Source organism: Cryptomeria japonica, chromosome 3, assembly GCF_030272615.1.
Source record: "Cryptomeria japonica chromosome 3, Sugi_1.0, whole genome shotgun sequence".
Lineage (NCBI taxonomy): Eukaryota > Viridiplantae > Streptophyta > Pinopsida > Cupressales > Cupressaceae > Cryptomeria > Cryptomeria japonica.
In genome coordinates, this window is record NC_081407.1 from 310655485 (window position 1) to 310667417 (window position 11933).

Below are 11933 nucleotides of genomic sequence, written 5' to 3' on the forward strand. Positions count from 1 at the left end.
TCCTGAATAATAAGATTACGAATACTTGCCCCGTGGATGTTTCCTTGGCATATTGTCAAGGTTTTATCACGTAAATCTGTGCATTCTCATTTGTTCTGTTATTCTTCTTTATTTTTCACTATTTTGCATCTAATTTGTGCTATAATTTGATTGTTTCTGGGTTAATGCTTTCACATTCATAACATTTAATGTAATGGTCCAATGAAGAACTTTCCTGTAAAGACTCCATATGAAACCATAACACTTTATGACAAATGTAATCTGAACTTTATAAAAATAAAATGAATTTTAAAAACAAGAAAATATTTGATTATAATTGATTGAAAGCTGTTTTTTCAATAACTGTTTAAAGCTAATAAAAAAATAAAAAAATTCATAACAAGAATAAATTGCCCAACGGCAAGTACTAACAAGACTTTAACTTATAAATAAAGGTAAGGGTTTGAATTAAAATAATAGACCATATAGTTTATGATAGCATCCTGGAAAAAAATTATCCATCGAGTGAATAAACGTGCAAGATACAACAGTTTTCTTAACCCCACAACACTGGAATTCATTTCAACAACCGACTAATTATCTTCATAAGATAAGGTATTTTGCCCAACTCCTTCATAAGCTAAGGTAACCTGTAAAATAATGATAAAATCATAACGGTGTTAGGCTCACTTTGACAGTGTCTAAACAAAAGCTTCCTTTCAGAAAATCATTCAATGCAATTCAAGTAAAGCATTCATTCTTGCAGAAATACTAACTCTTCAGAAGAAAAAGCACATAGATCCATAGACATTTACTTTATAGTAAAAAGCTTCCTTCCGGAAAAAAAAATCATTTTGTATGGTTTTTTCAATTAAAAAAAAAAATCAACAGAAAAGGAACCTGATTTTCAATAGATCTCATTAAGTTAGCAAAGTCTCACCCACCAAGGAAATTCACATCTCATCCAGAATATTAGCTACAAATAAAATATGATTTTACTATAAAGAAAATTACATTTAAAAATCATTCAAGAAAGAATTTGTGCATAAATTCTTCTTTATCGAATTTTGTGCATATATATTTACATAATTTGTGGAGATTGAAGCGGCAAATGGCTGATAGAAGTCAGGCAGAAGTCACTTCATATGCTATATATTAAGTGTTATGGTAATGTATTAAAGATTTGAGTGTAAAGTGGTATAAAATAAAGATGAAAACTATAAAATAGGCAAGAAGAACTATTTGTTGTAGAGAGTTCAATTGTTGTTATAGCATTTGTGCTTATATTATTCAGTCTTGTCACATATTTATAAGATATTGTAAAGAAATAGTCCACATGTAAATTAAAAAATAACCAAGTGCTGGTCAATATGGGATCATAAGTGAACAAGTGAGAATCTGTGAATATTATATAAAAGAACATAAATACACTTGTTACCAAGTGATTTTTTTTTTAATTTCAAATTGACTATCATAACTATCCACTATAAATGTGTCATTTGTAAAATAAGATGCTAATTTAAACAAGTATTGTTGTCATAGTGAAAAGATATCAATCTTACATCTACAACTATTGGGTAGCAATGTACATCCATTGGAGTATTTCATTTTAATAATTTGTCCCATCACAAATATAAAAGGTGAACAAAATAAATACCTTATATTTTTCCATAAAATGTTAAGGATTAACAAAAAGTTTGTGTTTAACTATTAGTCTATTTGTGTTAGATATAAAAGTTAGAGAGAACAAAGATCTATGGTTCCCGTCACCAATAGGTATTTGGTCCATTTAGGTTGCATATAAGTTATATTTTAAATAAAAATATAATATTCTACCAACAACAATTGATATTTTTTAGTTCGACTGTTAGAAATTTTTAAATTGAGTACTGTCTGGATCTTTCAAAAGTCATTTTCAGAATACTTTGCATTATACATGCTATTTGATGGGTTGCATAATGAGTCACACCTCTAAACCTTATTTGTAGATAAATAAATGAAAGTTTCACATTTCTTAAAAACCAAAAGTCTTACAATATTCCATATAAAAACTACATGCTGATAAAGTTAATCCACACAACTGATCCCTCTCCCATTTACACTTTTATCTGTTACCCTGTCAATACACTAGATATCGACGAAAATATAATACTCTAGAATATTTTGCAGTCTGCCCAAAATTTCCCTCACATGTGATAATGTTCCAAAAAATTTATTGTATTTTACAAGTTTAACGTGAAAGTCCATTAATACAACAGCCATCAAAATTGGCCCTTGTATCTATACACAATAACTCTTAGACATTTGTATCCATGTTCGTGCATTCGTATGTGCATGCACTCGTGTGCTACAGGTGTAGAACACAAACATGCACATGGATCTACGACGACATCAACATTCATGCAAACCCATGTTAGCAGGTACACAGCTGTGCATGAACTATGTATGGACTTTAGTTTGATAGACATATGTCTATGTATAAAAAAAATTCATTTAATTTTGTGTCTATATGCCAAATTCTTGTACAAAGTTGCATTATTTTTCTAATCTTCACCTGTTGCCATGTATGCATATTCTCACATTTCAAGTACACCTTATTCACATCTGCACTACATTTGTTGCACCTTCTATATCCAAATATTGATCCCTTGCACAGACTTCACTGTTCTGTTATCTTGTGTCATTGCTACTAGTTTGGGAGAATTCCCTTGTCTGTCGATTTAACTCCTGAATTTTCAAGAGTCAAATTCAACTTTGACCGACTTTTGTCTGTTTCATTAGTCCTTATGAACTGATTAAACACGTATATGCATCTGTATTAAAAGACAACATTTAATTTCATCATTAAAAAAAACCTCATATCCTTAGATCCTTAGATAATTTGAGCACTCAAGGAGTACTTATAAGATTTAAATTTTGATTGCTGCACTAAAACAACATCATTTACTTCAACATCATCATCAATGACATCTGTCTGATTGCTTGTTGTCTACCAGTCCTTTGCTTGTACAGGGATTCTTAAATACCATCAATTCTTTCAAGCAGAGCAGATATCTCTAATCCAACGAATTAGAGAGCAGAAGCGCACAGGTTACAAGATCAGATCTATTGCTGTAGAACTGTCCCAAGCCTGTAGACTTGCCCAGCCAGACCTTGTGCATAATCCAAGGTAAAACACAAACAAAGAGTACTAACTTCTAGTCTGAAGAACATCAGATTCTAGTGTTGTTTCATTTTTCTTCATCGAGACCACAGTTAAGCGCATCTATCTATTGTATTTTAGTTTTCTTAAGAATATTAATTTTATATTATTTATATTCAAAGATGTCATTTATTACTTTAAGTTAATTTATGTTTATATTTATGTTTATACACATATATATTGTTATTTTGGAAGGCATTCAATAGTGGCAGCAAGGAATCTCATGTCATGCTTGAGTAAATAAAATCTGTAGACACTTAAAATTGTCTTTCACTTATCCACACCTAATTTTAGCCTACCTTAATCCATTATTTGTTTAATTAATCTCATTCCCTGCCTAATACCCTTAATTAAATAAATATTTATTATTTTACCTATCGTCTACCTTTAATTAAAATAAAAATTATTTATTTAATTTCAGACTTGTTCACTCAATCCTAGCCTCTCATTGTTCACATGGATCATAATCTAAATTTGTAGTCATGTAACAAGTGTCTCACCTTATCCCTTTTGCATGTCTAACTTAAGCCTTGTCATCAATTCATTGAACCTGGGCACCTAACCAAAAGTCAACCCAACTTTATATCCTATCCATCCATCTGAACTTAACCTCTTCATCTTAGCCATTCCCATAAGAATTTTTCCCTAACCTTATCTCAAGCCCAAGACATTATCCCTCATGTGACATTTGTCACACAACTACTTCTATCTAAACCCCTAATCTTCCTTTAATCCTAGCCATCCATTAAACCTCTTAATCCTAGCCTTTGGTTCTCTTATTGAAAATTCTATTTAGGGTGTCCTCTTATCTCATTTAGAGCAAGGACCTTATGCTCTAGTTATGTTGTTCATTTTATCATCTTATCATCTTGATCATGTCATCATGCTGCAAAAATCTTGTGCAACCACATCATCTATATACATCAATACTTCATTTGATCTTTTTGAGGTTTGCATGTATTTAACTAAGGGGAGGGGATTTAGATAAAAAATCAAATAAATAATAAATATTTATTTAGTTAAGGGTATTAGGCTAGGAATGGGATTAAATAAATAAATAATTAATATTTATCAATGTGTCAATCAATCAAACCTTTTATCAATTTATGATAATTATATCAAGATTCAATTGCGTAGTTTTTGAGTCAAACTCATTGATTCATATTTCATGAGTAGTGATTCACACAAACCCATCCCTCATGATAATGAATGATCTACTTAGATTTCATTGCATTTAAGTGATACACACAAAGATATGCATTTGATTAAAGCGAGAGGATAAAGGTAAAATAATCAAATAAATAACAATATATATTTATTAATATTTGTTTAATTAAGGGTATTAGGCTGGGAATAGGATTAATTAAATAGATAATAATATTTATCAATGTGTCAACCAATCAAACCTTTTATAAAATCATGATAGTTATATCAAGATTCAATTGCATAGTTTTTGAGTCAAACTCATTGATCCATATTTCATGAGTAGTGATTCACACAAACCCATCTCTCATGAGAATGAATGATATACTTATAACTCATTGCATTTAGGGGACACACACATACATATGTACATATTTATAGTTGTAGACACATACATGCATATATCCGTATCTGTAATAATGAAAAATGCATGCTTGATGCATTATATTTTCCCAATTAATTATGTGCCTATAATTTGTGACAATGTCTTGATACATTTATTTAGCTACAAATGTGGCTTATTTTTATGCAGTGTTGGGCTTGCATACCTAGGTTTGCTTGTACCTAGCCCATGCCTATAGCTTGCCCATATGCTTATCTATGTGCACATTATTAGAGTTCAATTGGTTTATCCATTTGGTTTTGATCATTAACCTCATCTTGATCCATCAATCTAACTTGGCTATTTGACTCAAGTTGTGTCTGCAATTGTGAGGGCTTTCTCGCAACCACAATCTTAATCCTCCTAAATGCAAAATCAAATTCAGACATTTTGTGCAACTAGCTCCTTTGCAATTTGGTCCCAAGATGACTACACAAGACTTTGCTCCTTGGTGTTATGTTCATGTATACGAAGATATCAATTTGCGTTTATTACACACATGAAAAAGAGGGACATAGAAGACAAGGATCTCTCAATAAAACAACATTCGAAAACAACCATTCACAATTTAAATTTTGGGTTCAAGCAAAGAATCTATCATCAGAGCACATATGAAACACCAAGTCTAGAATTCATACATGCATGTTTGAATCATGTTGTTTATGAGAGTTTCACTGTCTAGTAATTTTATTTTCTAGGAATTAGCAGCAAACTAAAGATAATCAAAGATCAAGTTGAAAGCTACGATCTAGATCCAAGTAGGCAAACTTGACCCCACACAAATTAAAGAAGAATATTACTATGTTTTGCCAAATTTCTAGATTGGGAACAATTGGGGTGCTTTTTTTAAAAAAAAGGGGAAAACAATTAAAAAAAAGGAACTTTTTGATAATATTCATATGATAAAGCATTCACTATATTCATTGTAAAATTATAATAAAAGTAACTAACATGCTTAATCTAAATAAAATGGGTCATTTGCAATATATAAATGTATCAAGATATTGTCTCAAACTAGGCACATAACTAATTAGGAAGCATTTTTTGCCATTACATATATATAACTTTGAAATTTTATTGAATGAATGAATGAAGGAATTTTAATGACGTCCACAAGAGCATGCAATCCAAGGGACGAAGAGACACAACATCACACATTTTCCAAGTTGTCAAGCCATGTGTAATGTTCAAAATTGTTTTATATTGTCTCAACGGATTGTAGTTCAATTGGTTGAGTACAATTGGTGAGGATGATGATATGCTCCTCAAATACATCGTCCACTAAGATCCAAATCTCTAGAAGTGGGATTGAGTCAAGGTTGATCCTTAGGTAACATTGGTGAATAAGATCTCCTTTCATATGACTAATTAAGTGAAGGTTAACTTTTGATTTAGATGTATACTTGCTCATTGAAAATTTTAACTTGCCAAGCCCATATGTTATGTGCAAGCTCTATAAAATTATATGTCAAAATTTTGTTTGCACCATGTGATGAGTGTTTTCTCGTGAAAAAAAGTGGGGAAAATAGGAGGTAGTGAATATTATATTTTCCATCATCAATCTTAAAGCTTTCAAATATTTATTTCGATTATCAATATCAGCTCCTGAATTAATGCAGCTTCATATAATATTATTTTTACCTACACATAATTATAAAATAGAATCTCTCAATTCTGGATTTGTTCTCCAACTCCTCCCAACGAAAAGAGACATGTTATTTAATGCAGTGCGAGACATGTCCTCAAACCGCTCCACGGCAGGTCTGTTTATAAATATGCTACGTGCTATCACATTTATTCTCATAATTAAAACCTCAATAGCGCGTCTTGGGTTAGTAATAAAGATCATTAATATAGATGAAAAGAATGACAGCTACAGCTTGCAGATTTAACGGATTTTACCCTCAACTTCTGATGTTTTGCGTGCAGGTTAAAGTAGCCATATATGTATAAAAGTAAAGATAATAGTAGAATAATATTTATGTTAATATCTTATCTTTTATTTTAGATTTGACAGTCATTTACATTTTAAATTATTAAAATTTAATAATAAATATTAAATATAAATTAAAAAATAAAATTTATTTATTTTTTTACTATATTTATAACTTAAATAAACTAATATCTTTGAACATCTTTCACATAATCTTTTACATAAATTTATCCAAATTAAATTAAATATATTAATTTCATATAAATATATAAAAGAGATTCTATTCTCTTGGATCTACATAAACACATATATATACACAAACAAAAAAATCTATCTCTTATGTATATAGAGTAAAAGATATACTAGTTGAGCACATTTTAATAATTGTGATGACATTTGTTAAATTAATGTCTAATTTCATAATAATATAGCAATCATAATTGTGACTTTAAAATTCTTAGTATTGATAATGAGTACTCATAATTGAATGAAGTGTAATCCTTCCATCTAAAAAGCAACAAATAATGTGATGTCACATCAGCATGCCAATTTGATACCAAATCTTTCTGATTTTTTCGGATAAGCATTTATTTATTTTTCTTCTTTTTCGAAGGGCAAAAGATGAGCTGTGCAGAAGCTGCATTAAATTAAAATTAATGGCTTTGGTCCATGTCCAAAGGCTGCTATTAGGCTGGAGATAATGGCAAGGACAAATTGTATGTGTTGCGTGCAATAAGCAAAGATGGGGACTTTCATTAAAGATCTGAATTCATCATACAGTATTGGAAAAGGAGTCATTGTCTTTCCTGGAATAAGGGAAAAGGATATAAGGTAAGCAATAATAATGTATATATCAACTAGCAATCACACTTTGGTGTGCAATGGGTACATCAAAGAGGTGACGATTGAAACAAAACCTTTAAATCAGTAAGATAATCAAGCTCCATTGCTAATAGGCTCATGTTATGTTTGCAACAGAGAGAGAGAGAGAGGGAGAGAGAACGAGGGATAGGGGTAGAAAGAGGTAGAGACAGAGATAATGAAGAAGATAGAGATAGAGATGGAGTTTTTAGAGCCTTCATTGGAGCAAATATTATTAGGTTGTGGTCCAATGGGAAGGCTTTAAGATCTATTTTGAAGCAGAAGCAAGTCCCATGAAGCAACCAAAAAAATGCTACAGGATTAAAGAAATATTTTCAGCAACATTAGCAACCCCTACTTTTTAGTTCAAAATTTTGAAAATTAAGCAGGTACAATTAGGGTGGGGTAAGAAATTTCCCACCACTTAAGTTATTCTTTTCCACTCGTCAACCGACCATGTGGAGTTTTAAAATTCTCATCAATTATTTTTTTAATAATTTTATATATATTTACTCTCTTAAATTGAATATGCAAAATAATAAAATTCATGAGACCACCAGCTTCCATAAATTTAAGAGCTTAAACTACATGACAAAATTCATTCCTTTCTTACTTTGCACCCACTAATTTTTTTTTAAGAAGCCCCAATCCATGGGACCATGTCATTATCACTTTGCATATTCATTTCAACAAAGCATATAAATATAAAATGGTTAAAAAAATAATTGGTAAGAATTTTAAAACTCCAAACAAAAAAGAATTCCTAAATTGATGGGGTAAATTTCTCGCCTCACTCCAAATACACCTCTTAAAATTACACACTAAAGAGTAAGTGCTCCTATTTATCAAAGAGATATTATAATAATTCACACATGCTATTTTTGGATTCAACTGCATGAAATTTATTTTTGCATCAACGTTTCAAATCACACTCCATGATCCATCATCAAAATGATAAGAGAGCTAGAGAAAATCTAATTAATCCTCTAACATTTTTTTCCCTCATAAAGCTTCCTCCTCCATAAAAATAATTCTTGAAAATCCTCCATAAAACTAGATTATTGTTGACTTAATTCATTAATTAATTTAAAAATCAAAATAAATTAAACCTAACATTTTATATTTTCCAATGGTACTAAAAATAGTCAAGGTCAATGTCTAGACTTTCTATCTAGGGTTGTCATGATTATGTCAATGTGGTTAAGGGTACATTTTTTTCCCTACATAGATGTTGGCAAGCCATAAAATGCACCCTACATATACATAAATAAATAGGGGAGAGGATCCAATAGTTGAGCACCCTAACTTTGCGCTTCTCAAAATATTCTACTTGGAAATTTCAAATCACTCCCAATTTTTTATAGCAGCTTACTTAGCAAGTCCCTTGCTTACAACTAAGGTTTCAGGACTACACCTTCAAATATGATGCCACATCAACATCTTTTTTACCAAGGTGTCCAAGACAGCCAAAAAAAAAAGTTGAAACCAATAGTCGTGCATAAGGGGCCCCCATACCTATGCAGCTGATGTGATATCACATGATCGGTTGCTTTTTACAACTAAGGGTACAATTCATTCAATTATGGGTATTAAAATCAGGACTCGTCTATTCTGGCTCCAAAACGGTAGTACAGATTAACTAACATGCGTGTTAGTCACACGTTTTACACCGTTGATTTTGCAATAAACGGCTGCGATTGACTAACACGTCGCTATCACGCTGTACGAAAGGTCTGTTTTGGAGCCAGAATAGCTTCAGCCTTAAAATCACAACTATTGGTACAATATTGTCAAAAAAAAAAACATTAATCAACAAATATGGGTATTAAATCAACAACTGCTATCACAACAATTGGAATGCACTCAACCACTACAAATAAAAAAAATTGTATATATTTAAGACAATTTTTAAAGAAATTTATTAAACAAACTCAAATTTCCACATGTTAGGTGCAGATTCATTCAAGGAATCCGGGGAATGTCTTAGAGTGCATGGATTGCAAGTACACCATCTAGTACAAAGGGTCTGACGCGTTAGTTGAACCTCGATATAAAATTCTGATTTTATAATTTATCTCAACGCTAACACACACGTGAATGTTTTATTTTTTGGGAGAAAGACTTGTCTTACCTATTAGTTTGATTGTTAGGGGAAAGGACCCAGTAGTTGTGCACCCTAACTTCGCACTTCTCAAAATCCTACGTGGAAATTTTAAATCACTCAGATTTTTTTACAGCAACTTACTTGGCAAGTCCCTTGCTTATAACTAAAGTTTCAGGGCCACATCATCAAATATGATGCCACATCAGCATGCTTTTTGCCAAGGTGTCAAAAACAGCCCAAAAAAAAAGTGAGACCAATAGGTGTGCAAAAGGGCCCAAATACTTGTGCAGCTGATGTGGCATCACATGATTGATTACTTTTCACAACAAATAGTATATTTCATTCAATTATTGGTACTTATCATACAACTATTGGTGCAATTTGTACAAAAGTTGGACATTAAATCAGCAAGTATGGGGGTATTAAATCAACAACTTCTATCACAAGAATTGGAACGCGCTCAATTACTGTGTCTTTTCCCCTACCTAATATTTCTCCCTTTTGCAACACTCGATTGAATTTTTGGAAAAAAAAACTGAGTAACTTTACGTATTAGTATTTAGTTTTTTATAAATTAACAAATTTAATTTGTGAACATTTTAAATTAACTTAAAAAATTGAAAGTGAAAAATAACCCACTCAGGTATCTTGTATATATAACAAAATAGTCTATACACTCGGAACTGTGGATTAAAATAGAAAATAAGATTTTTACTGTCCAAGCAACCAAAGATTATATGATGGAAGGGGGATAACAAATCTCAGTGTACACAAATTACAGGAAATGTAATTTATTCAGGCCTTACTGTGCCTCAACTTGTTCTCAAATGAAATGCATAAACAAAGGCAATCTGTGGTAGTCATAAAATATGCAGAGAATGTAAATAATGATACATGCATGATTTGAATAATGAGCAAAAATTTGGAAAAGAAGAATTTGTATAGACACAGACAAACTTCATAGCCTAAGCAAGAATTTATTAAAATCCTTACCTGTGCCAGCAAAGCCCTTTCAGAGTTCCTGCTCTGAGCCTCACCACCACAACCCTAACAGCACCAAAAGAATGTCGAAATTGTAGCCCTTTCTGTGTTGGGTCCTGTAGGACTGCAACTAGGAAGGGAAAACCCCAAATTTAAAATTATAATTGTGCACAAGTTTAGCCTTATTCCTAAGGAAAAAATAGTTTGAAACTTCAAAATAAACCTGAAACACCTGTATACAAAACCACCAACAAGAAATAAATGTCTGTCACATGCACTACACTTTGAAAAAACAAAAACCTCATAGGGGCTTTTCAAACTTTTACCTAAAACCGCCACTGTAAAAAGCACTGAAACCGTCACATTAAAGTAGCGTTCATAATGAAATAGAAATCTCTTTGACTGTCATCTGATTGCTTGATCTCTTTGTCATTACCAGTCTCGTCTAGAAGGAAGTCCGCTTGAAAAATCAATGGAAATAAGTTAATGGAGGATAAACGCAGAGAGAGTCTGCTGCTTTACCTGGTATGCAAAACCCTGAATGTCGAGGGTAAAATTCAATAAACCTGAAAACAGTTGCTATCCCGCTTTCCAAGGAGATTAATGATCCTGACTATTATTTGTTGCCACCTATTTACGCACTCCCAATGCATTAAATGCTATGTCTCTTGTGCTTTTGGAGGGATTAAGAGCGAATAGACGGATTTATTTTTTAATATTTTCTTACAAAATTAAAGAATAGCTATAGCAAATATAGATTTTAGGATCTATTTTTAATTTACAACTATTAGTTTAATATAAAGGCAAGATTAGTATATTAAATTTTTTTATTAAAAATTAGTTATGTTTGGGCTGAAGCTAAATTGGCTCCTAAACAGTTAAATCGTACATCATGTTATTGACCACTTGGAAAATTGCAGTCACAACTTGCAAAATCAATGGTGTATATCGTACCACTAACTTTCGTGTTATGCATTTTCTGTGCAAACGTACCATGTTTTTGGGTCCGTTATGTTTGTTTTAAGAAGATTTATGGTATATTAGAGAGAATCAAGAAGGAATTAAAAATAGATAATCAATGAGAAAGAAGAAACCATCCAAATCTCATAGAGAAGGCAAAAAAGATTGTGCATGTTTTAGTGGAGAGGATCTAGTTGCCTCAAAAGTCTACGTGTCAATGTTGAACAACTCTAACAATTAAAGTAAGTAGATTTCCACTGTCCATGAGACTATTTGAATGTGCTTATGGATTTGATTGTGCAAGTTTTTTTGCCATCAAATCTAGAAG

The 11933-nt window shown here is 31.5% G+C and overlaps 1 long non-coding RNA gene across 1 annotated transcript; it reads right to left on the bottom strand.

Annotated features, from left to right (window-relative positions):
- Positions 1–421: 421 nt before the first annotated feature.
- LOC131047965 (uncharacterized) lies at positions 422–11275 on the bottom strand. The gene is made up of 3 exons (XR_009106332.2): positions 10972–11275; positions 10658–10775; positions 422–629 (listed from the first exon to the last, which is right to left on the bottom strand). It is a non-coding gene; the product is annotated as an uncharacterized LOC131047965 (long non-coding RNA).
- Between the last annotated feature and the right edge of the window lie 658 nt (positions 11276–11933).